The sequence below is a fragment of the Corylus avellana genome, chromosome 7, assembly GCF_965113065.1.
Source record: "Corylus avellana chromosome 7, dhCorAvel1.hap1.2, whole genome shotgun sequence".
Classification (NCBI taxonomy): domain Eukaryota; kingdom Viridiplantae; phylum Streptophyta; class Magnoliopsida; order Fagales; family Betulaceae; genus Corylus; species Corylus avellana.
Window position 1 is genome coordinate 5,980,001 of NC_142496.1, and position 23,032 is coordinate 6,003,032.

Sequence of the window (23,032 nt, forward strand, 5' to 3'; positions counted from 1 at the left end):
AATTAACGGATATTTAAATCTAAGCAAACAATCATGAAAATATGAAAAATCAAACACAAGGATTTTGGTGACGAAGAGGAAAGATTTTAGAAAACGTTCTAAAAAGAAAACCTCTCCGGGGTAGCCAAACCCAGAAAATTACTATCAAAAGATTATCTAGAGATTACAGACACTAAGAACACTTACAACCCTTTGCAAGACCTTGGCTCTGTAAGTATGACAAGCCTAAAACTCGTCTTCTTGCTCACAATCTTTTTCAACGTGATTCTCCTTTACCGGATCCTTCCGATAGACTTCTCAATGAAGCACACAATCAAACTAACAAAATCCTCTACAAGGAACAATTTGCTCTTAACAAATATTCTCTCTCAGCACAACCTCTCACGAAACCTAGCCACCAATTTCGTACATCTCTCTTCCAAAAGAGATATATTTGTATGAGCCCCCTAAAAACCTAGACACGTCACACACTTTACACACGTTTAAAAACAAAATCTGATGCGTGGTGTCTGAATAGGGGAAGAGCCTATCTGGACAAGGCTTGCGTTAGGGGAAAAATAATGCTTGCTGGAATTGCTATCCAGACAAGCTATCTTGTTGTCCGGACAGCCTCGGCAGGGAGTGGAACTTGGTGTTTTCGAACTTCCGTTTCATCACCAAATAACAAGAACTAACAAACTCCCAATTTTGGCAATTCGGTGACAAAACCAATATGCCGAGCCATCCCATCATCTCTGCATATTTACTCCCCCTTTTTGTCATAGAATGACAAAAAGTCTTTATGTTTCCTGAAACAGTTCATAAAATATATCAAGGCATATGTGGAATAGGAATAACACAAGAAGAACTCATGATGACATGTAAATGAAAAATGCATGAAGTTTAATGCAGATCATGGCGGCACATCAATACAAACTCCCCCTCAATGTTTAACTCATTTATCAACAAGAAACTGGTCAAGAAAAAAAATTGGTTTTTCCTACTCAAACGTCAAATGAACACACATGATAAACACATCAACGACTCATGCAACAATAAATATCCTAAACATGCTCAAAATATGCAAAACATTCATGAGACTAGAAATGGCAAGACACTCATATTACTTAACCCAAGCAAAGAAAAAATGTTCCATTCAACCTAAGGTTGTGTGATGTGTTTGTAAGCCATTCAAAGACAAAAATTAGCAACTTACAAAATGAGAAAAAAGTTTCACCACCATGAGGTTTTGACAAGTATATCAAATCAAAAGTCAAACCTTAACATACGAGGGCTTAGCTACTCTCATCCTATACATTTCTCTTTATAAAACAATTTGCACAAGTTTGACACAGTGAAAAACTAAAAATAACAAAACAAAGTAAAAGAAAACAATATGCTCTAGGATATTCATAAGAATGCATGACAACCAATCCTAGGTATGTGGGTGACTCACCTAACATCAGGTGAGATCACCACCACTCTCCCTCAAGGGGTGAATGGTATAATCTTTCCTAACCTATACTTGAGAAATCTTAGGTCTAGACTTTGCTCAAACTTATCTAGCCTAGATAGCACTTCTCTCGTCATTATGACCAAACTCTCACTTTCTTTCCTAGAATAGGAATTTTCATTTATATGCACATGAGGTATCAATTTAAAACAATTTGGTCGAATATGATTAACTTTGCCACAATGATGATAGGTGGGAACAAACCTTTGAGAAGGTAGCCTTTTATGAGGAGGGATATATTTAGACTTTGATCTAGGTAAACACGACTCTATATCACATTTTTCTTTCTTAGGAGAAACCGAGTTTTTCCAAAGTCTTTGGGATTTAAACTAAAAACGGTTTGGTCTGATGTGACCAATAATCCCACAATGGTGGCAGGTAGGAACAAACTTAGCCTCAGTTTGTTTCTTAGAAGAAATCTTGGATTTGGGCTCAATACACTTATTCAAACAAGAAGTTTTGCCCCTATCCAAGCAGACTATATTAGCCTTGACTTTTTTAACATTCACAGGCTTAACATGCAAGGTATTTATGTCAGATTTAGAAGCATGTGAAGTAGAGCTACCAACATTATCAACAATCATAGGAATCCCAGAATTATCACCATCAGAGTTGTGAGTATGCATTATTTTCTCAAGGGAATTGCTAAAGAATTTTTCCAATTGAGTTTCTAACTCTTTTAATTAATTCTCTAACAAGTCAACTTTAGAAACTATAACATGATTTTCAGATCTTAAAGAATCAATTAAGACATGTGATTTAGACAATTTAGTTACAAAAGATTCTTTCACATGTTCAAGATCTTGAAAACCGTCCAAACAATTTGTGTATTTATGTCTCAAAAACATGAATTTTTCCAATAAATTGTTGAAGGGGTTTATAAGTTCATATCCCCTTGAGAAGTATTCATAGCAAACAAGGAGTCAAAATATCTCACTCAGGACTTTCATCCAAACAGAGTGAATCCACTCCGATACCAATTGAAAAACACTTAACAGGTCAAATATTACAGTTTATGCGAAATTAACGGACATTTAAATCAAAGCAAACAATCACCAAAATATGAAAAATCAAACACATAGATTTTGGTGACGAAGAGGAAACCTTTTAAAAAACATTCAAAAATTAAAGCCTCTCCAGGGCAGCCAAACTCAAGAAATCACTATCAAAAGATTATTCAAAGATTACAGACACTACGAACACTTACAACCCTTTGTAAGACCTTGGCTCTGTAAGATTGATAAGCCTACAACTTGTCTCCTTACTCACAATTTTCTTCAACGTGCAGTGATTCTCCTTTACCGGATCCTTTCGATAGACTTCTCAATGAAGCGCACAATCAAACTAACAAAATCATCTACGAGGAACAATTTGGCTCTCAACAAATATTCTCTCTCAGCACAACCATTCACGAAACCTAGCCACCAATTTCGTACCTCTCTCTTCCAAAAGAGATGTATTTATATGAGCCCCCAAAAAATCTAGACACGTCACACACTTTACACGTTTAAAAACAAAATCTGTGGTGTCTAGACAGGGGAAGAGCCTATCAAGACAAGGCCTGCGTTGGGGGAAAAATAATGCTTTCTGCAATTGCTGTCCGGACAGGCTGTCTTGCTGTCCAGACAGCCTTGGCAAAACTAGCTTGTATGCTTTTATGGAATTGCTATCCGAACAGGCTGTCTTGCTGTTCGGATAGCCTTGGCAAGGAGTGGAACTTGGTGCTTTTGAACTTCCATTTCATCACCGAATTCGCCAAACAACAAAAACTAACAGATTGTATATTGTTCTACCATATAATGTACATAAGGTTCTTAAGTTACATTGTATTTGACTATGATATAAGTAAATGAACTTTCACACAGAAGATCCTAGTCATCGGTCCTTATAACTTATAAAATTATTGTTTGTAGTTGTAGATAGAATTGGAAAATCTATCTAGGCTATAAAATGTCCACCTTAACAATTTGTCTTGATTCGAAGAAGAAGTTGGTTTCGGATTGATATGTTGGTATAAGAGCAAGATAGTGCCATGCATCGAACAGACCATGTGAGATTGTGAATATTCATTCTTTTAATACTGTAATAAGAATGATGTACGAGCACAATGACTTATTTGACAGTTACTCTAAATCCTGATAAGATCATGAATTCAAATGTAAAGTGTGGGTTACTTTGATGCTTCAATAAGTGAGATCTTCCTACGGTCAACATCTCAATTCATTAGGTGAAAGCATGTAGCATTATGAGAACATCAACTTGAAGAAGGAATCAAAGTCTTTTGTCAGGAACAAATGGATAAAGAATATTCTCCTTTATGTAGATTTAATGGGAAAGATTATTTTAAAGCTTGGGCCTGAGTGTTTCAGTTGGATTTGTTGAAACTTTTGTGTACATTGTGAGATGGAGTCTTATAGAGTACAAAAGGATAATCATGTAAGTAAATCAGGTACTCAAATATAAGAGGTAGTGAATAAAGTAACAATTTGATGTCTTTGATTCGACTACGGAAAATTCACTGGAGGGGTAATATGTAGTAAATAGGTATGTCACGGGGATTAATTGATTAATTCAAAAATACAAATTAGAGTGTTGTCACATTTGTTTAGTGGAATCAATTGTGATTAATAGTATAGTGTGACAAGTCATGGACGACAAGTCACTACAAAAAAACAATTTTTTTTTTTTACTGGAAATTTCTGACCTTTTTTGGTGTTCGACGCGTCAGAAAATTTTTCTGACATGTCATTTCTGACGCATGTTGATTGTCAGAAGCATAGGTGTCAGGAAAAAAATTTTCCTGACGTGTTAGTGGGTAGAACGTCAGAATTTTCTGACGTTCTACTATATCACACGTCAGAATAATTTTTTGACGTGGTAAATGTCTCCACGTCAGAAATTTCTGACGTGGGAGTTCTGCCACGTCAGAAAATTTTCTGACATGGTAGAGATGCCACGTCAGAAAATTTTTTGACGTGGTAGAGATGCCGCGTCAGAAAATGTGGAATTTTTTTAAAATTTTTTTTGGAATTTTTTTTTTCAATTAAAAAATTTATTAATTTAAATTAATTTTCAATTAAATTATTTTTTTTTTTAGGAATTTTTCTGCACCACTCATGGTGCAGAGAAACGAGAATCAAAAATCTTCTCTGCACCATTTGGGTTTTTGATTTTAGGAATTTCTCTGCACCTCCCTTCTTTTCTCTTCTTTTCTCTTTCTCTCTCTTCTTTTCTATCTCCGGCCAGCAGCTCTCCCTATCTCCATTTTCTCACTCTCTCTCTCTTCTTTTCAATCTCCATTTTCAAAAACCCAAACCCAAAACCCAAACCAAAAAAATTTTCAAAAAATCAAAAACCCAAATGTCGAACCCAACAAATCTTCAAAAACCCAAAAATCTTCTTATCTTTTTTTATTTTTTTATTTTTTTAATTTCTTATTATTATTTTTTTTAACGTACCCAGCTTCTCTTCTCCTTCTCCTTTCCTTTTTCTTCTTCTCTCCTCTTTTTCTTTTTCTTCTTTTTCTGCTTTCTTCTTAGATCTGCTGCTTTCATTTTTTCCCTCAAGATCTAGTGGGAGCTGTCATACGTGCAATGTGCAGAGAAAGGAGATTGAGAAAGGAGAGAGAGAGTCTGTGGAAAATAAATGAAGAGGGAAAGAATAAGAAGAGTGAAAAAGTTGAGGGGAAAAAGAAGGGGGAAAAATTTTAAAATCTCGCCCATTTTTTTACGAAAATGTCAATATCGGGTATCGAGGGGATTTCTGACATGCCATGTGTCGCACGTCAGGAATTCCTTATGTGCCACACATGGCACGTCAGGAAACTACTTTGAAAAAAAAAAAATCTGACGTACGATATATATCTATAATTAACTGTTTATATATATATATATATGTAGTGTTCTGATGTGGTACAGTGCCACGTCAGAATTTTCTGACGTGGTACGGTGCCATGTCAAAGTACAGTGCCACGTCAGAATTTTCTGATGTGGTGCATTGCCACGTCAAAAAAGTTCTGACGTGGTAAATGTCGCCACGTCAGAAAATATTTTATTTTTTATTTTTTAAAATTTGTAACATTTTTTAGGTGTTCCAATATTTAACACGTCAGAATTTTCTGATGTGTTAAAACAGGCACGTCAAAAAATTCTGACGTGCCACTATTTACACGTCAGAAAATAATTTTTTGACGTTTTAAAATACACACGTCAGAAAATTTCTGACGTGGCAACAGAACATGTACTGTAGCCACGTCAGAAAATGCTATTTTTTTTGCACTACAAAAAATTAAATGTTTTCTGACGTGTCAGGTAGTCTGACACGTCAGAAAATGTCCCTGACGGGGCCTTTCTGACGTGTTTCACGCGTGAACATTATAGGTGTCAGAAATGGAAAATTTCTAACGTATCAAGTTTTAACCTGTCAAAAATTTCTGACATGTTATAATTAACACGTCATAAATTATTTTCTGACGTTTTAAATTTGACATGTCAGAAATTTCTGACGGGTCAAATTTCAACACGTCAGAAATTTCTGACATGTCACAAGTTGACACGTTAGGAAAATTTCTGACGTGTCAATTTGTGACACGTCAGAAATTTATGACGTGTCACACATTGACACGTCAGAAAATTATGGTTAGTTTTTCAATTTTTTTTCACCCCCTCAATATATTTTTTTGAATTTTTTTCGAGACTATACCCGAATTTTGGATTCCAATTAACCTGATATACAATTTATCCATCAATCATTGCAAACAATTCTAGCTATTTTTCCATCAATCTATACAAATAACCTAAGTCATATCCATTAACATTAAGACACACAAAATAACATATATACCAAGTGCGAATAACCAACCACAATTACCAAAAAACTATCTTTGTTATCATCCAAAAAACTATCATAAATACAATTACATCAACAAAGTAACTTTTATACAAGTATGAATGGCAAACCAGACGGTCAATGCTGATTATTGACATTCATAGCATCCTCTCCATGATGTCTATCACCTGCAAACGATAAAAACAAACAATCACCAAACAATATTCACTATGTAAATTAAAATGAAAAATGTCCGAATATTCACCCAACTCAGTTGTTGAGTCTAACACAGTAAATGATATAACAAAAAATTGTAAAACGATGATGAAGTTAATTAGTAAGAAATGCATATAAAAAAAAAAACCAAAAATTTATTCCACATAACAATCAATGCTGACGTTAAATTTATAGACATGAGCAGCTGCGCTTCATTTTTGCCATGGCAATTATGTGAGATATTAACATTTTAATTTGTTGAGGATATTAACACATATGACTTTACATATATTCAAATCATGTTATATTAACTACTTAAAATTATGATATTCATCTAGTAAAGACTTGATCGTTTCATACTCTCACACAATCACATACACTAGATTGTTAATATTCGACAAGGACCATAGTTGTACATCGATCTCATAATACCAATAAAACAGTTCAAATGCAAAGCTCGTACGTACCCACATCCACCAGCAAAACCAACCATGATATATAAACCAAATTCAACAGGATTTACATCATTAATTAAGAGAATGACTATAACATATATATCCAAACTCTAAATTTATAAGTTGACATATATATAGGTTTTAGAAGTTCACATATATATAGGTAAAGTTCTAAAAACACATTGACCATTAAAAAATGTCATTACCTGCTTCGCTGTTGATCGACGATGGCACCACCGCAATGGGTGGGGAAGCTCCCTCTGGTGCAGAGCTGAACTGCATCATTGCCTCGATCTGGCGCAATCGGGAGTCAAACGTTGCCTGACGTGCATTGTTCGCTGCCACCAATGTGTCTATCTCTTCCTTGTGCTTCGCCCTCTCCGCCTCAAGAGCTCTGTCAAGCGTTTCTTGTGATATCATGGAGTGCCTGGTGTTTTCTGACCGTGCTTGTGACATTGTATAGTATGAGCGTATGCAGCCCCGCACGGGCAAAATATTCGATCTAGCCTACCGAACCCTACCAGCGTACTCAGGCTTATTTCCAAGCGCTTGTGCATACGCGTCGTTTGGCGCCCACTTGACCGTTCCCTCTGTGATGCTAGACGACGCTGCAGGGTCAGTGGGTATCAGCTCCTTCATCCTTTTCTGTATGTTACATCAATTATTGGGTCAGTGGGTCATACAACTGTTAATTGTAAATAATTTATCAAATATATAAACAAAGAATGAAATTGTAGCATACACATCTCTTTTCCACAATATCATTCGGATATGTACCGTCCGTCTTCGTGTGCGTGCGGATGTAACTCTCTGCGCGAGTAGGATAAGTGCCCAGACGTATGGCCTGCCGAAAAAATCGGACATACAGATATTTTTAAATATATCAAATGATTTGTTGTTTACATGGTAAATTACACACTTACTTCCTCATGTGTCGCTCTGGCATAGCTCTTCGATCCGGTGCAATGGGGCGTATTATTTAATGCTCGCAAGCTCTTCATTTTTGCCGCATAGTCCTACACAGTTACCATATTGATATGTTAATAACCTAAGGAAATTTGGTTTTAGTACTCTTTATTCGTGACACTACACAATAAAGAGGCAATTTGGTTTTACATGACACCCGTACATGTTAATAAAACCAATTATGACACTACACAAAATGAAGAGTTTAACTCATGACCTACCTTATTCTGACGAGTACACTATCTCTCCAATAAGATTTCCACGTCTTCGGCGTTGTACTCGAAGAGTTTTTGTTCCCCCACTCTTGCCCGTACAGTAGCCAGAGTATCTCCCTCTGTAATGCCACAAACTCTTTTAAGCTCATTCCTCCAAGTCCGCAGCTTTGATCCCATATCCTTGAATACTTCATTCTTTATGGCTTCCAAATTGAATTCGGGCGGGACGAAAAAGTATGCCTGCACATGTTCAAAATTGTTAAATTAAAAAAACCTAAAATATATGTGTGCAACTTAGAGCGTATATATACATATATACATTATGAGTATTTTACATAATATGCAACACATACCATCAAGGCGTCCCAAATATCCTCCTTGGTACGCTGCGGTACCTTCGTCCAACTGTCCGATATTCGAACATAATTGGAGCACCTTATTACGTCTCTAGCCATCTGTTTAAACCTTATGGAGCTAAAGCCGACGGGTTGGCATGCTGCATTGTACTCCATTATGATCCATTTGCCGGTGGGGACTCCTGGCAACCTGTGCGAGTTAAGGATGGTAAACACCTCAATAATGGTGTTTCCCTCTGAATCGATACCTAACAGATTAAAAAATTACCGATGTAAGTTATGTCGAAATCAATACTAATTACAACTAAATTAAGACATATATACATGACATTCAAACATATCCACTTACTTATGGTCCGGACCTGCCGAGAGCATAACTGATCGTCGGGAGCAGGGTCAGTGGGCTGCGGGTCAGTCGTGTCCTGTGTCGCACCAATACCGTCTTCATCGGCCGATATCTCACTGTCGTCGGGACCTGCGTTGTATGTTTTTTATAATATTTAAAATTATATAAAGTTGTAGTTGTAGTTAAATAACATAATTGATATCGAACCAATATAGTTAGAAATTTCCAAAAAGCTTGCAATCTTTCCAAAAAACTTTCGGCTATACCTGCGCTATGCTGGCTGTGTAGCTGCTCTACATGTCCCTCGGTACTCTGTCCAAGCTGGCTGGATGGCAAATACCCCATCTGGGCCATGCCTGCCCGACCGTATGGATTATGGAGAGGGATCTCCCCATCCATATCGCTTGGAAATACTGATCGATATCCGTCCTGAATGCCCAAAACCTGAGCAACGTCTCGTTGCTCGCTATCATCAAGGTGGTCTGACGGAGACCCAAGAGACACAGACTGTCGCACTACAGACGAGCCCCTGCGTGATCTTCTCTTCCTCCTAAGACTCATAGTAACCTGCAAAAAATACCACAAACTCAATTAATAACGTATACAATGTATGAAATATTCACTACGTTATGTATGCATGACTCACACGTATGAAATAAGATATATACGAGATTTTACCCAATTAAACAACTATATTAAGTGCGTTGATGTGCATATAGTGAACAACTACCAATCTATATATATATATATATATATATATAAAATCTTCTTGAATGCAATTCAAGTCAGAACCAGAATCAATTAAAGCAATAACATAGTTGCGATCTCTTTGCTGCCTTGGTATACACCCTTCTCTCTTTCTCCCCCCCTGAGTATAGTCTTGCTCTTTTCCTTTTTGCTTACCCCCTGTTATCCTTTCTCTGTGTCGAGGTTCTAGTTGCTTGGTTGTAGTTCACCACCCCGTCAGTACAGTTTCAAGTTACCACCCGGTCACCTCAGTTTGAGAACCTGTAAGTCCCGTTGAAAAGCCTGGGTTGGAGTGTTAGGGCATTAAGTAGGTGCTGAGGGCTAGGCCAAGGGTATGCGTAACCTGTATGTTAGGCCAAGGGTCTGCGTGGGCTAGTTGAGCGTCTAGGAAAGACATGCTTAGAGAGTTTAACCAGTGAGTGAGTACCTAGGATGAGATCCTTTAAGACTTCACCCAGTGTGTGAGTTTCGAGTTTAGTTTGTGTGTCAAAAATGTGGAGATCTAATTCTTCTGTTAGCTCTAATTCCAGTTTGCCACCGGACGTGGTTAACTATGAAAATATTTTGGTTGATGGTGATAATGATTTCAGTAAGTGGAACATCCCTAAGCTGGACGCTAAGGATGTCTACAACACTACTTGGTTTCAGTCTTCTTTTAAAATTCAATATTCTGTCAAAACTGTTGAACAAACCTTTGCGGTTTCAGGTAATAATCAGACTATTACCTTGTTCAACAAGAAATTTGTTAATGATGCTCTTGCTAAAAAATACAGATTTTTGCATATTGGTTCTGTCCAGGTCGCAGTCAAGCCTTTGACTCAACTCAGTATTAATGCTTCTGTTTTGCTTTGTTTGCGTGATGCTAGGTTTCTTGATTTTAAAACCAGCATTATTGGCTTGATTCAGTCATCATTATTTGGTGGTCCTGTCCACTTTGATGTTTTCCCAAATATGTCTCTCTCTTTAACTGATGTTCATATTCTGAAAGCACTAACGCTGAATATACTCACATCAGGTTATAATATGGAAGAAGGTAGCCATTCTATTGCTATCATCTATCGTATTTATTATAAATTGATGAAAACAAATCTGGATCCACGTGCTGTGATTAAGAATCCAGGCGAATCGACTCTGTTGATTCAGAGTTCTACTCAGAATGCTCATATTAAAACTCCAAAAATGATTCGATGTGCTGAGATTGACCTCCCCAACGAATGGCTTTTGGAAGGTGTTGCAAAACCTTCTCGAGTAGTTAACGATGCCTCTAATCTTGATTACATCCAGCAATCCAGGCGAATCGACTCTGTTGATTCAGAGTTCTACTCAGAATGCTCATATTAAAACTCCAAAAATGATTCGATGTGCTGAGATTGACCTCCCCAACGAATGGCTTTTGGAAGGTGTTGCAAAACCTTCTCGAGTAGTTAACGATGCCTCTAATCTTGATTACATCCAGCAATACATGGATGGATCTGTTAAAATCAATTTTGCTGATTTGAGATATTCAAACAGAATTGAACGTCCCCTGTTGATTAACGAACGAATGAATTCTTTTACTGGTTCAACAACCTCAGAAGAACTCCGTCGTAGAGATAAAGATGTCGACGAATCACTTAACGATTCTCCTCATCTTCATCCCACAGTTAATCCTGGTTTGAAACTCAAAGGAATTTCTACCGATTCCCAAGTTTCATCTGCTTTTTATTCTACCAAGAATCATCCCCTAACGGATGACGAAGGTGGATCTCTTTCTCCTTCTGCTTCTAATTTTGTTGCCCCTATTCCCTCAAGTTTCCCTCATCAGTGTAATGTTATCACTGCTCATATCAGAGATTTCTTCTCTGTCATTGATTGGTCTGCTTTAAACAAAGATTTTTCTTCAAAAGAAAATCGTGAGTTGCGGGATGCTTACCGTGCCAAATATTCTCAAAAGGAACGAGATCGAATCAAGGTCAAATGGATCGAGACTATGATCGAGTCCCAAACTCACATTTTATTTTTTGATTTTCTCAAAAAACATTTTCCTGACGATAATGTTTTAAATGTTGTCAAAAAGAAGTTTGTCAAAGAGGATAAATCTGTCATCAGAACTTCCCACCCTCCTGTTGAAAACACTCTTCTTGATGTCAACAATATGGTTGTCAAATGTTCTCCTTTCAAAACTCATGATAAGGACCCTATCACTAACGATTGGAGAATCATCGAGCAAAACAATTTTGTTATCAAAGGGAAACTCCCCTCTCTCTCTTCTGACTCAAAGGTTTCCTCGAATCTTCCAAAGATTGAAAAAACTCTGGATTCTCCCCCTAATTTGTCAAAACTTTCATATCAAAAGACTTCTCAAACAAACCTTGAGAAAATTGGCAAATTTCTTTCTGAATTTTCTAATGATAGTGCTAGTTCTTCTGAACGAGATTTTGGCACCAAAAAAGTTTTCTTCCCCGATTCCGAAAATTCCTCTCAACAATCCACTGAACCTAACGTCAGAATTCTTGAACAAAACTTTGGTAAGATTGAAATGGAACCTAACTTCCAAAGGATCTTTAACGGATCCGTCAATCCTACGAAAGATTTTGAGTCTGTTATTCCTAATAAAATTAACCATGATTGTATTGGTACTTGTTCTGTTCTGACCAAATCTGAAGAACAAAGCAATACTAAAACATCTCCTGAAAACACTTTGGGAAAAATTTCAAAACAAAAATCCAAAGTAATTACAATCTCAGATTTAAAATACGAGATTCGTAACATTAGGAAAGATATGGTTGATTTAAAAAAGAAGAAAAAACTCCCCATCTCTGTTTCTGACAAAACCCATTTTGTCAATTTAATCAACAAAGTTGTTCCTCCCAAATGGCATTCTAACGTGCATATCATTGTTCCTCTTGATTTCACCCTTGATGTTATTGCTTTGATTGATTCTGGTGCTGATTTAAATTGTATCCAAGAAGGATTAATTCCCAACAAATATTTTGAAAAATCCACTGAACGATTGCATTCTGCCAGTGGAGAAAAATTAAACATCAAGTATGAATTGAACAATGTTCATGTTTGTCAAAACAATGTCCGTTTTCATATTCCTGCTGTTTTAGTCAAGAATATGACTGATAAAGTCATTCTTGGTCTGCCTTTCATTGCCATGCTTTACCCCATTACAATTGATGACACTGGTGCCTCAACTGTTAAGATGGGATTTGAAGTAAAATTCCCTTTTGCTCCTGAGTCTGAAATTGATAACAGTTGTTTAAATCTGGTCTCCGCCAAACATAAACAACTCAATTTCCTTAAACAAGAATTAAGGTATAAGAAGATTGCTGAACAACTCTCTGACGAGCTTTTGCAATCAAAAATTTCTTCTTTCAATACCTTGATTGTTGATTATGTTTGTTCTGATCTTCCTAATGCTTTTTGGCATAGGAAAAAGCATATTGTTTCTTTGCCTTATGTTAAAGATTTTTCTGAAAACAAAATCCCAACTAAAGGTAGGCCTATTGAAATGAATGCCGAAACTTTAGAATTTTGTCAAAAAGAAATTGCTGATTTGCTTGCTAAGGGTATTATTCGTAAGAGTAAGTCCCCTTGGTCCTGTGCTGCTTTCTATGTCATGAAAAATGCTTAATTAGAACGAGGTGCTCCAAGGTTAGTCATTAACTACAAGCCCCTCAATGATGTTTTAGAGTGGATTAGGTATCCTATCCCCAATAGGAAGGATCTGGTCAGTCGTCTTAACAACGCTGTTGTCTTCTCTAAGTTTGATCTGAAGTCAGGTTTTTGGCAAGTCCAGATTAAGGATAGTGATAGGTACAAAACGGCCTTTACTACCCCTTTTGGTCACTATGAATGGAATGTCATGCCTTTTGGTTTGAAAAATGCCCCAAGTGAATTCCAGAATATTATGAACGATATTTTCAACCCATTCAGCCATTTCATTATTGTTTATATTGATGATGTTCTTGTCTTTTCAAAGTCCATCGATGAACACTGGAAACATTTGAAATCGTTTCTAGAAACCATTCGATATAACAGGCTTGTTGTTTCTGCCAAAAAAAATCAAACTTATCCAAGATAAAATCAGATTTCTTGGGTTTGATATTTCTAAAGGCCAGATTCGTCCTATTGACAGGGCGATTTAATTTGCTGATAAATTTCCTGATGTCATCACTGAGAAATCACAACTTCAACGATTTCTTGGTTCTTTAAATTATATTGCTGATTTCTACAAGGATTTGCGAAAACATTGTAAACCTTTATTTGAAAGGTTGCAAGGAATCCTCCCCCTTGGTCTGATGTCCATACTTCTCTTGTCAAAGAAATCAAACTCCATGTCAAGACTCTCCCTTGTCTAGGCATCCCTTCTGATAATTCTTTCAAGATTGTTGATACTGACGCCTCTGAAATTGGCTTTGGAGGTATTCTGAAACAAGTTATTTCACCAGGATCTAACCCAGAATCTTCTGAACAAATTGTTCGATTCCATTCTGGATCCTGGAATTCTGCGCAGATTAATTATAGTACTATTAAGAAAGAAATACTTTCTGTTGTTTTGTGCATTACTAAATTCCAGTCTGATTTGCTCAGTCAAAAATTTCTTTTGCGAATTGATTGTAAATCTGCCAAGTATATTTTGAAAAAAGATGTTGAAAACATTGCATCAAAACAGATTTTTGCCAGATGGCAAGCTATTTTGAGTGTTTTTGATTTTGATATTGAATACATCAAAGTTTCAAACAATTCAATACCTGATTTTCTTACCCGTGAATTCTTGCAGTGCCACAATGGCCAGCAACAAAGGAAAGGAAAAGGTTAACCCTGTTTTGAAGCCTTGTCCCTCCATCCCCCTTGATTCTATCCCTCTTGATTTCCTTGGAGAACCTGTGACCCATACTTCATGTGTTTTTGGGAAATCCCCACATATTCTCCAGTCAGATTCTTTTGCCTTTCATGGTTATATTACTCCTGCTTTAGACTCCCAAACGGAACCCAATTCCCACTCTGGTTCTCAAACGGAACCAAGTTCTAATCCTATTGTCCTATCCTTCCCCTGGGTCACTCTCCCTTTTTCTCAATATTTATTTTCTTCTCAAGATCTTTCCAGAACCCCTGAACAACTGGCCCATAACTATTTTCCTGCTAAATTTCATTGGATACCTGAACATCCTCTGAAAGATTTGTCATTTTTTACTGATATTTTAATCAAAACCAAATCTGTCAAATTTAGGACTATTCCCAAGAAAGACAACCCTCTAACGGCTGTTGGGACTATTGCCTATATTGTCAAATTCATTTCTGTTGAAGAATGGGGCTCCCACCCATCTCAACTTCTCCCCTCTTCCAATTCTCCAATTCCCTTTTCATATTATGATTATGTCAATGCCTGGTTTCGTTTTATGCTTTACCAGAACCCTGAGTCCAAACACTTCTGGTTCATTACTTTCATTGAAGATTTCAATTGCCTGCTTCCCCCTTGGTTCAAACATTGGTGGGATTATTTTGGCCTAACAATTGATGTTCTTCCTAATCCTCTTGTTTATGCTTTTCACCTGTTCTCTTCTCATGTTACCTGTAAAGGCTTTATTGCCCATTTCAACCCTATTTTTTCTCCCATGCTTTATTTTGCCAAAGAATTCAAAATTCCTTGGTTTCTCAAATGGAAATATGTCAGAAATCAAGAAAAAATTGAAAGACGCTGGTTTCAATGCAAAACTTGGACAATGTCTCCAAAAATTGGTCCCATTGTAAAAAAAGTTGAGCTTATGTCTCGCAGATATGATGCCATTGTGCCATACTCTGCTCCTCCCCTTCCTCCTCCTGTCCCCAAATATTGTTCCAAAAAGAAGCAATGGATTCAGACCTATCTTGATTCTATTGGTCCTCTTGATGATAATGAAGAATAATTTGGGAACAAGGTATCTTCCAAAATATAGCCACTGACGGTTAGCTTGGAGTTTTCTTTACAGGCCCTTAACGGCTGTTCTGATTGTTCACTGTCCCTAACGACAGCAGAAGAAAATGTGATCTCAAACGGGTCACTATTCAGATTGTTCTTGGAGTTATTGTGCAAAATCACTGTTCACTTTTACTGTTCATGTCCGGACGACACGCGCAGGATTACTGTTCAGATGCACTGTTCACTCACTATTCAAGTTTTGTCTGCCGACACTACAGTGCCGACAGCTACTATTTCAGATTGATTTCTTTCACTATTCAGACGGGCTCCAGACGTGCCTTTACTGTTTACTTTTACTATTTCAACTTTTGACCGCATGAACACGGTTCATGATTGTAATTTACTGTTTATGCTCAGCCTATATAACGGGCTCCCCTCCCCCATTGTAAAGCAGAGGTTTTTTTAGAGTGTTTCCTCAGCTCCTCTAGCTATTCGCCTTCAGATTCTTCTTCTTCTTCTTCTTCTTCTCTGTCCCTTACTCCAATAAGTTCTAACGCTTACTTCTGTAAAGGTTTTATCATATAATCTATAACGATTATCTGTTTCCAATTTATCAACTGCTTTTAATTTTAAGTTGTTTATTTTGATTATACAATTGTCATACCGCCATTTTGGACGGTTCTACTGCTTTGATTTACAACTGCTTATTTTCTGCATTCTGGTATCCTTCTAGAAACCATTCGATATAACGGGCTTGTTGTTTCTGCCAAAAAAATCAAACTTTTCCAAGATAAAATCAGATTTCTTGGGTTTGATATTTCTAAAGGTGATAAGAAATATTATTACAGTCAGTTAGTCGTTAAGACGACTGACCAAATCCTTCCTATTGGGGATAGGATACCTAATCCACTCTAAAACATCATTGAGGGGCTTGTAGTTAATGACTAACCTTGGAGCACCTCGTTCTAATTCATCATTTTTCATGACATAGAAAGCAGCACAGGACCAAGGGGACTTACTCTTACGAATAATACCCTTAGCAAGTAAATCAGCAATTTCTTTTTGACAAAATTCTAAAGTTTCGGCATTCATTTGAATAGGCCAAGCTTTAGTTGGGATTTTGTTTTCAGAAAAATCTTTAACATAAGGCAAAGAAACAATATGATTTTTCCTATGCCAAAAAGTATTAGGAAGATCAGAACAAACAGAATCAACAATCAAGGTATTGAAAGAAGAAATTTTTTATTGCAAAAGCTCGTCAGAGAGTTGTTCAGCAATCTTCTTATACCTTAATTCTTGTTTGAGGAAATTGAGTTGTTTATGTTTGGCGGAGACCAGATTTAAACAACTGTTATCAATTTCAGACTTAGGAGCAAAAGGGAATTTTACTTCAAATCCCATCTTAACAGTTGAGGCACCAGTGTCATCAATTGTAATGGGGTAAAGCATGGCAATGAAAGGCAGACCAAGAATGACTTTATCAGTCATATTCTTGACTAAAACAGCAGGAATATGAAAACAGACATTGTTTTGACAAACATGAACATTGTTCAATTCATACTTGATGTTTAATTTTTCTCCACTGGCAGAATGCAATCGTTCAGTGGATTTTTCAAAATATTTGCTGGGAATTAATCCTTCTTGGATACAATTTAAATCAGCACCAGAATCAATCAAAGCAATAACATCAAGGGTGAAATCAGGAGGAACAATGATATGCACGTTAGAATGCCATTTGGGAGGAACAACTTTGTTGATTAAATTGACAAAATGGGTTTTGTCAGAAACAGAGATGGGGAGTTGTTTCTTCTTTTTTAAATCAACCATATCTTTCCTGATGTTACGAATCTCGTATTTTAAATCTGAGATTGTAATTACTTTGGATTTTTGTTTTGAAATTTTTCCCAAAGTGTTTTCAGGAGATGTTTTAGTATTGCTTTGTTCTTCAGATTTGGTCAGAACAGAACAAGTACCAATACAATCATGGTTAATTTTATTAGGAATAACAGACTCAAAATCTTTCGTAGGATTGACGGATCCGTTAAAGATCCTTTGGAAGTTAGGTTCCATTTCAATCTTACCAAAGTTTTGTTCAAGAATTCTGACGTTAGGTTCAGTGGATTCTTGAGAGGAATTTTCGGAATCGGGGAAGAAAACTTTTTTGGTGCCAAAATCTCGTTCAGAAGAACTAGCACTATCATTAGAAAATTCAGAAAGAAATTTGCCAATTTTCTCAAGGTTTGTTTGAGAAGTCTTTTGATATGAAAGTTTTGACAAATTAGGGGGAGAATCCAGAGTTTTTTCAATCTTTGGAAGATTCGAGGAAACCTTTGAGTCAGAAGAGAGAGAGGGGAGTTTCTCTTTGATAACAAAATTGTTTTGCTCGATGATTCTCCTATCGTTAGTGATAGGGTCCTTATCATGAGTTTTGAAAGGAGAACATTTGACAACCATATTGTTGACATCAAGAAGAGTGTTTTCAACAGGAGGATGGGAAGCTCTGATGACAGATTTATCCTCTTTGACAAACTTCTTTTTGACAACATTCAAAACATTATCGTCAGGAAAATGTTTTTGGAGAAAATCGAAAAACAAAATGTGAGTTTGGGACTCGATCATAGTCTCGGTCCATTTGACCTTGATTCGATCTCGTTTCTTTTGAGAATATTTGGCACGGTAAGCATGCCGCAACTCACGATTTTCTTTTGAAGAAAAATCTTTGTTTAAAGCAGACCAATCAATGACAGAGAAGAAATCTCTGATATGAGCAGTGATAACATTACACTGATGAGGGAAACTTGGGGGAATAGGAGCAACAAAATCAGAAGCAGAAGGAGAAAGAGATCCACCTTCGTCATCCGTTAGGGGATGATTCTTGGTAGAATAAAAAGCAGATGAAACTTAGGAATCGGCAGATAAAACAAGAAGCCACATTTAAAAAACTATTATATTCTGAGAAAAAAAAAAAAAAAAAACCCTAGCGAGCTACCATGATAAACATCATCTTCCATGCATGTGCATATACAACGAGCGTACAATAAGTAAATAATATATATAAAAAAATAAAATAAAACAAACACCTCCATCCATTACATGCTCACAAATACTCAATCCAGTGTATTAATGAAACATCATACGGATTCATGACAAAATAAAACATAAATTTGATAAAACAACACAATATATATATATATATATATATATATATATATATATATATATATACCTGCAGGAGATCAGCTGGAGTTGATTGATGGAGAAGTTTCGGCCGGAGAACCGCCGGAGACGGCAATGGCGAAGTGATGGAGTTGGCCGGAGAGCTATAGAACTTGCTAGGTAGCTGAGAGATAGAGCTAGGAGAGAGAGCTGGGAGAGAGAGCTGAGAGAGAGAGAGCGTGCGGGAGAGGGAGTTGAGGGAGCTGATGGCGCGCCAAAGGAGAGAAGAAAAAAAAGAAAAAATGGGGGAGGGAAGAACAAGGGCCAGGCGGGAGAGAGAAAAAAAAATGGGAGAAAAAAAGAAAAAAGAAAAAGAAGCAAATGATCATGCAGAGGCGTGGGCGATGGGACGGGCCAGCAGGCGCTGGCCTTCCCAAGGCCACACGCCTGACGTGCTAGCTTGGCACGCCAGGAATTCCTGACGTGCCAGCTTGGCACGTCAAGCATTCCTGACGTGCCAGCTTGGCACGTCAGGAAATTCTGACGTGCCAAACATGGCACGTCATAATTTTTTTAAAAAAACTGGTGTTTTTTGGGCAAATTGTTTTATTTAATTAATAAGGTGATGGTAAAAATGAAATTGAATAGAGTAAAATATAAGATTACTAAAAATATGAATCCACCCAATAATTAAGATGTGGTTAAAACCTTATTCAGACAAAAAAAAAAAAAAAGATGTGGTTAATTAACCCACCTTTTTCATTTGAGGAGTTCACTAATTAAGAATGCTATGACAGTCTACTAATTAAATTAATACCATTGTTGTAAAATTAAAGAGTGTTCATCAATGCACTCTAACTTCTACTATAAACTCGATCCTTCCAAACTTGACATAGTAGACAACAGTTCATGAAATGATTAAGTAATTTTAATTTTCACCATGGCCAGTCACATAATTAAGTTTAAGAGTAGTTTAATCATCTTACCAAATTATGGCTGCTGGCCACTTCGAGTTAAGCAAACTTATAGGAAAAATTGTAATATTCTAAGTATTTTTCAAAAATCAAAGAAGAAAAAAAAGTTTGTAAATTAATATATAGTATTTACAAAAGATTTTGTAAAAAAGATTTTGTGTTTCAATCCTTCAAGTTGCAATATCTCCAAGTGGATGGGTCTTCGATCTTATGCATCTTTTGATCCTCCTCTATATATATATATATATATATATATATATATATATACACATAAATCAATAAGAATTTGTTCTTTGTTGTACCATAATTCAATTCAACTTATTTTGAGAAATAGGATAATGTGGCAATTAACTATCATAAATTTGGATCAACAAGGCTAGGGCTTGTAAAATTAAAATAAAATCAAGCATTATCATGTACGTTATCCTAGTTGTATGACCGTAGAATAATATATGGTATACTAAATATTGGTTTTGTAATTTAATCAAATGTGTATATATATATATATATATATATATATATATATGACAGAGTTTTTCTTCAAATTGGACAAAAGCAAATTTTCAAAATCAAAGCTATAAAAATGAAATGTGTATGTCAAACCTAAATTAAGGATATATATATCCTCGTTCATTTGGAATCTCCTTAAAATAATAAAATTAAGTAAAATTAGGCATATTGAAGTATATATATATATAAAATAAAAGTTGCATTAACAAAAAAAACAAAAAAAAAACAAAACAAAAATAATACTACTAATAATAATAATAATAAAAGAAATTCCTGACATGCCTTTTTTGGCGCGTCAAGAATTTCTGACGTGCATTTTTGGCACGTCAGGAATTTCTTTTATATTTTTTATAATTTATATATTTTATATATTTTATGTTTTTGGCAAAAATAAATTGAACAGTGTAAATAATTGAATGTGAACGAAAAATGCATCCACTCAATAAGTACAATCGAGGTGGTTAAATCAAACCACACTAATGATCACTAAATTCTTAAATGTGCATGCGGTTCAAACCTAAAGGATATGTAACATTTTCCTCTTTTATTTGGAATCTCCTTAAAATAATAAAATTAACATTATTCATATTGAAGTTTTGACATACATAGATGTGTATATATATATATATATAGGAAAAATATATGAAGTTGTCATCGTTTCTGTTGTATATATAACTGTTTCCACGTTGTACACTAAAACAGCTTTATAAAATGGTCTGATTGATTGACAAGATCGAAATGAAGATGATCAAGACATGAATTAAGAAGAAAACCTAGCTATTTGGATGCAACGACAAGTTCATCATTTCATGTTTGTTTGTTTTATCTTCAATTAAATAGTGTTTTTCCGTGAGAAAAAAAGACATAGCAGAGATAATTAGATTTTAATTTCTATACTAAGCGAATGAAGAATAATAAATCAAAGTCAAGAGCAGCATTAATATTTTTATTTAATTAATAAAGATCTGGAAAGATTTTGAGTATGATTTTCATTTAAAATCGTTCCTAATAAAAAACAAAAGTTAGATGAAATATATTATAAACATGATATTAAACAAAAATAATAATAATAATAAGAAATTCTGACGTGTCGAAGTGACACGTTAGAAATTGCTGACGTGTCAAAGTGACACGTCAGAAAATTCTGACGTGCCACTTTGACACGTCAGCAATTTATGATGTGTGAAAATAGCACGTCAGAAATTTTCTGACGTGTCAGACCTTGACACGTCAGAAAATTATAAAATTAAAAGTTATTTAAATAAATTTTTTAAAAATTAAATTGAATGAAAATATACTGACGTGTCAAAAAGTCACACGTTAGGATTTACTGACGTGTTAAATATAACACGTCAGTAAATCCTAACGTGTGACTTTTGACATGTCAGTAAAAAATTTGTTGACGTGCCAATTTTAGCACGTCAGGATTTACTGACATGGCAAAAAAATGACATTGTTTGCCACGTCAGAAAATGACCGGTTTTTTGTAGTGTTGTAGTGAGTGTTACATGCCTATTGGAGATGATTGTATTTTTCCCTTTAGGTCCTTTGAGTTAATGTAAATTAACTATTTAGTTTTGGGCCTAAGTTATGTATTTATTTTTTTGAGTTGTTTTATGTTATAAAAATTGGGCCAAGGAATTTAATTCTTATGTGGCTTGTTATTTGGAGTTGATTGGGCTTAGGAATTTAATTCATAGAGGTTTAAGCAATTAAAAGAGATTTGGGCTCATAGATTTAATTCTTAAGGGCTTCAGTAGAGTTAAAAGAGTAATATGGACCAATTGGATAAAGGCCAAGGCCAAGCATTGGGATTCAAGGAAACGGGTTAGGGTTAAACCTAGCCATAGGCCCATAGAATTCTAGGATTCTAGAATTCTTTTTGCCCACCTTTCCAAGTAAACCTGAATCTATAAATAGATTACCCTAGAGTAGCATAATGCATACTTGTGAGTGCATAAGAGTTGTGAGAAATATACAAGAGAAAAAAATACATATATATTTTCAAGTTTATGCTTCAAGCTAATAAATTTAAGAAATTGAGAATAGTTTGTGAGTCCACACTCACTCATTTTCAGTTATCAAGAATACGATTTGAAGTCTGAATTAATTCCTCAAGAACTGGAAGCCAACTTGCTCTTCGTCGTCAAACATGCAAGAAGGATTTCAAGCAAAATTATATATCCCAACATGCCTAGAAGATGCTGAATTTTCATATAAGTAACACTAAATTGTGTTTTTAATTTTAAATCTAACCTTATTTTCTTGAAGTAAAAAATATTTGGAATTGCTTTCCATTGCGTATACTTCTATATGCATGATCCTTAGCTATTCATGGGGGTGGCCTATGAGGTGGCTACGTCCACACACCCCCCCACCCCACCACCACCTTTTTTTTTTTTTTTTTTTTTTTTTTGCGTGTTTCTGTTTCCTAGGCATTGAGAAAGTTACCGGTTCTACCCAATGTATAGAGAACCAAAATAACTTCCCTTTAGCCTCCATATGCATTATTTTAATACAAATTTTTTTATCTCTCCTCTCTCATCTCTTTATTTTTCATTTTTTAATGTGTTGAAATTTTATAAACATTTTGAGAGTGTAAGTAGGAACTTATATTTTGTAAAGAAGTAATTTTTAATTGATATAAGGAAAAATAAGGGAAGATATATATTGTAAATTATATTTAGATACGGAAGTAAAAAGTAGCTTTATTTTTAAATTTAAAAAAAAAAAAAAAAAAATCAAATGGAATGCTCTCACATATCGCCATATTGTTGCAATTTCGTGTTCCCAAAAGGAAGTACGTAGCATAAGGTGGTGAGCGTTGGTGACAACACTTGGGTAGGTAAAAGACCTAAGCATTAATGAAATTACAATTACATGAA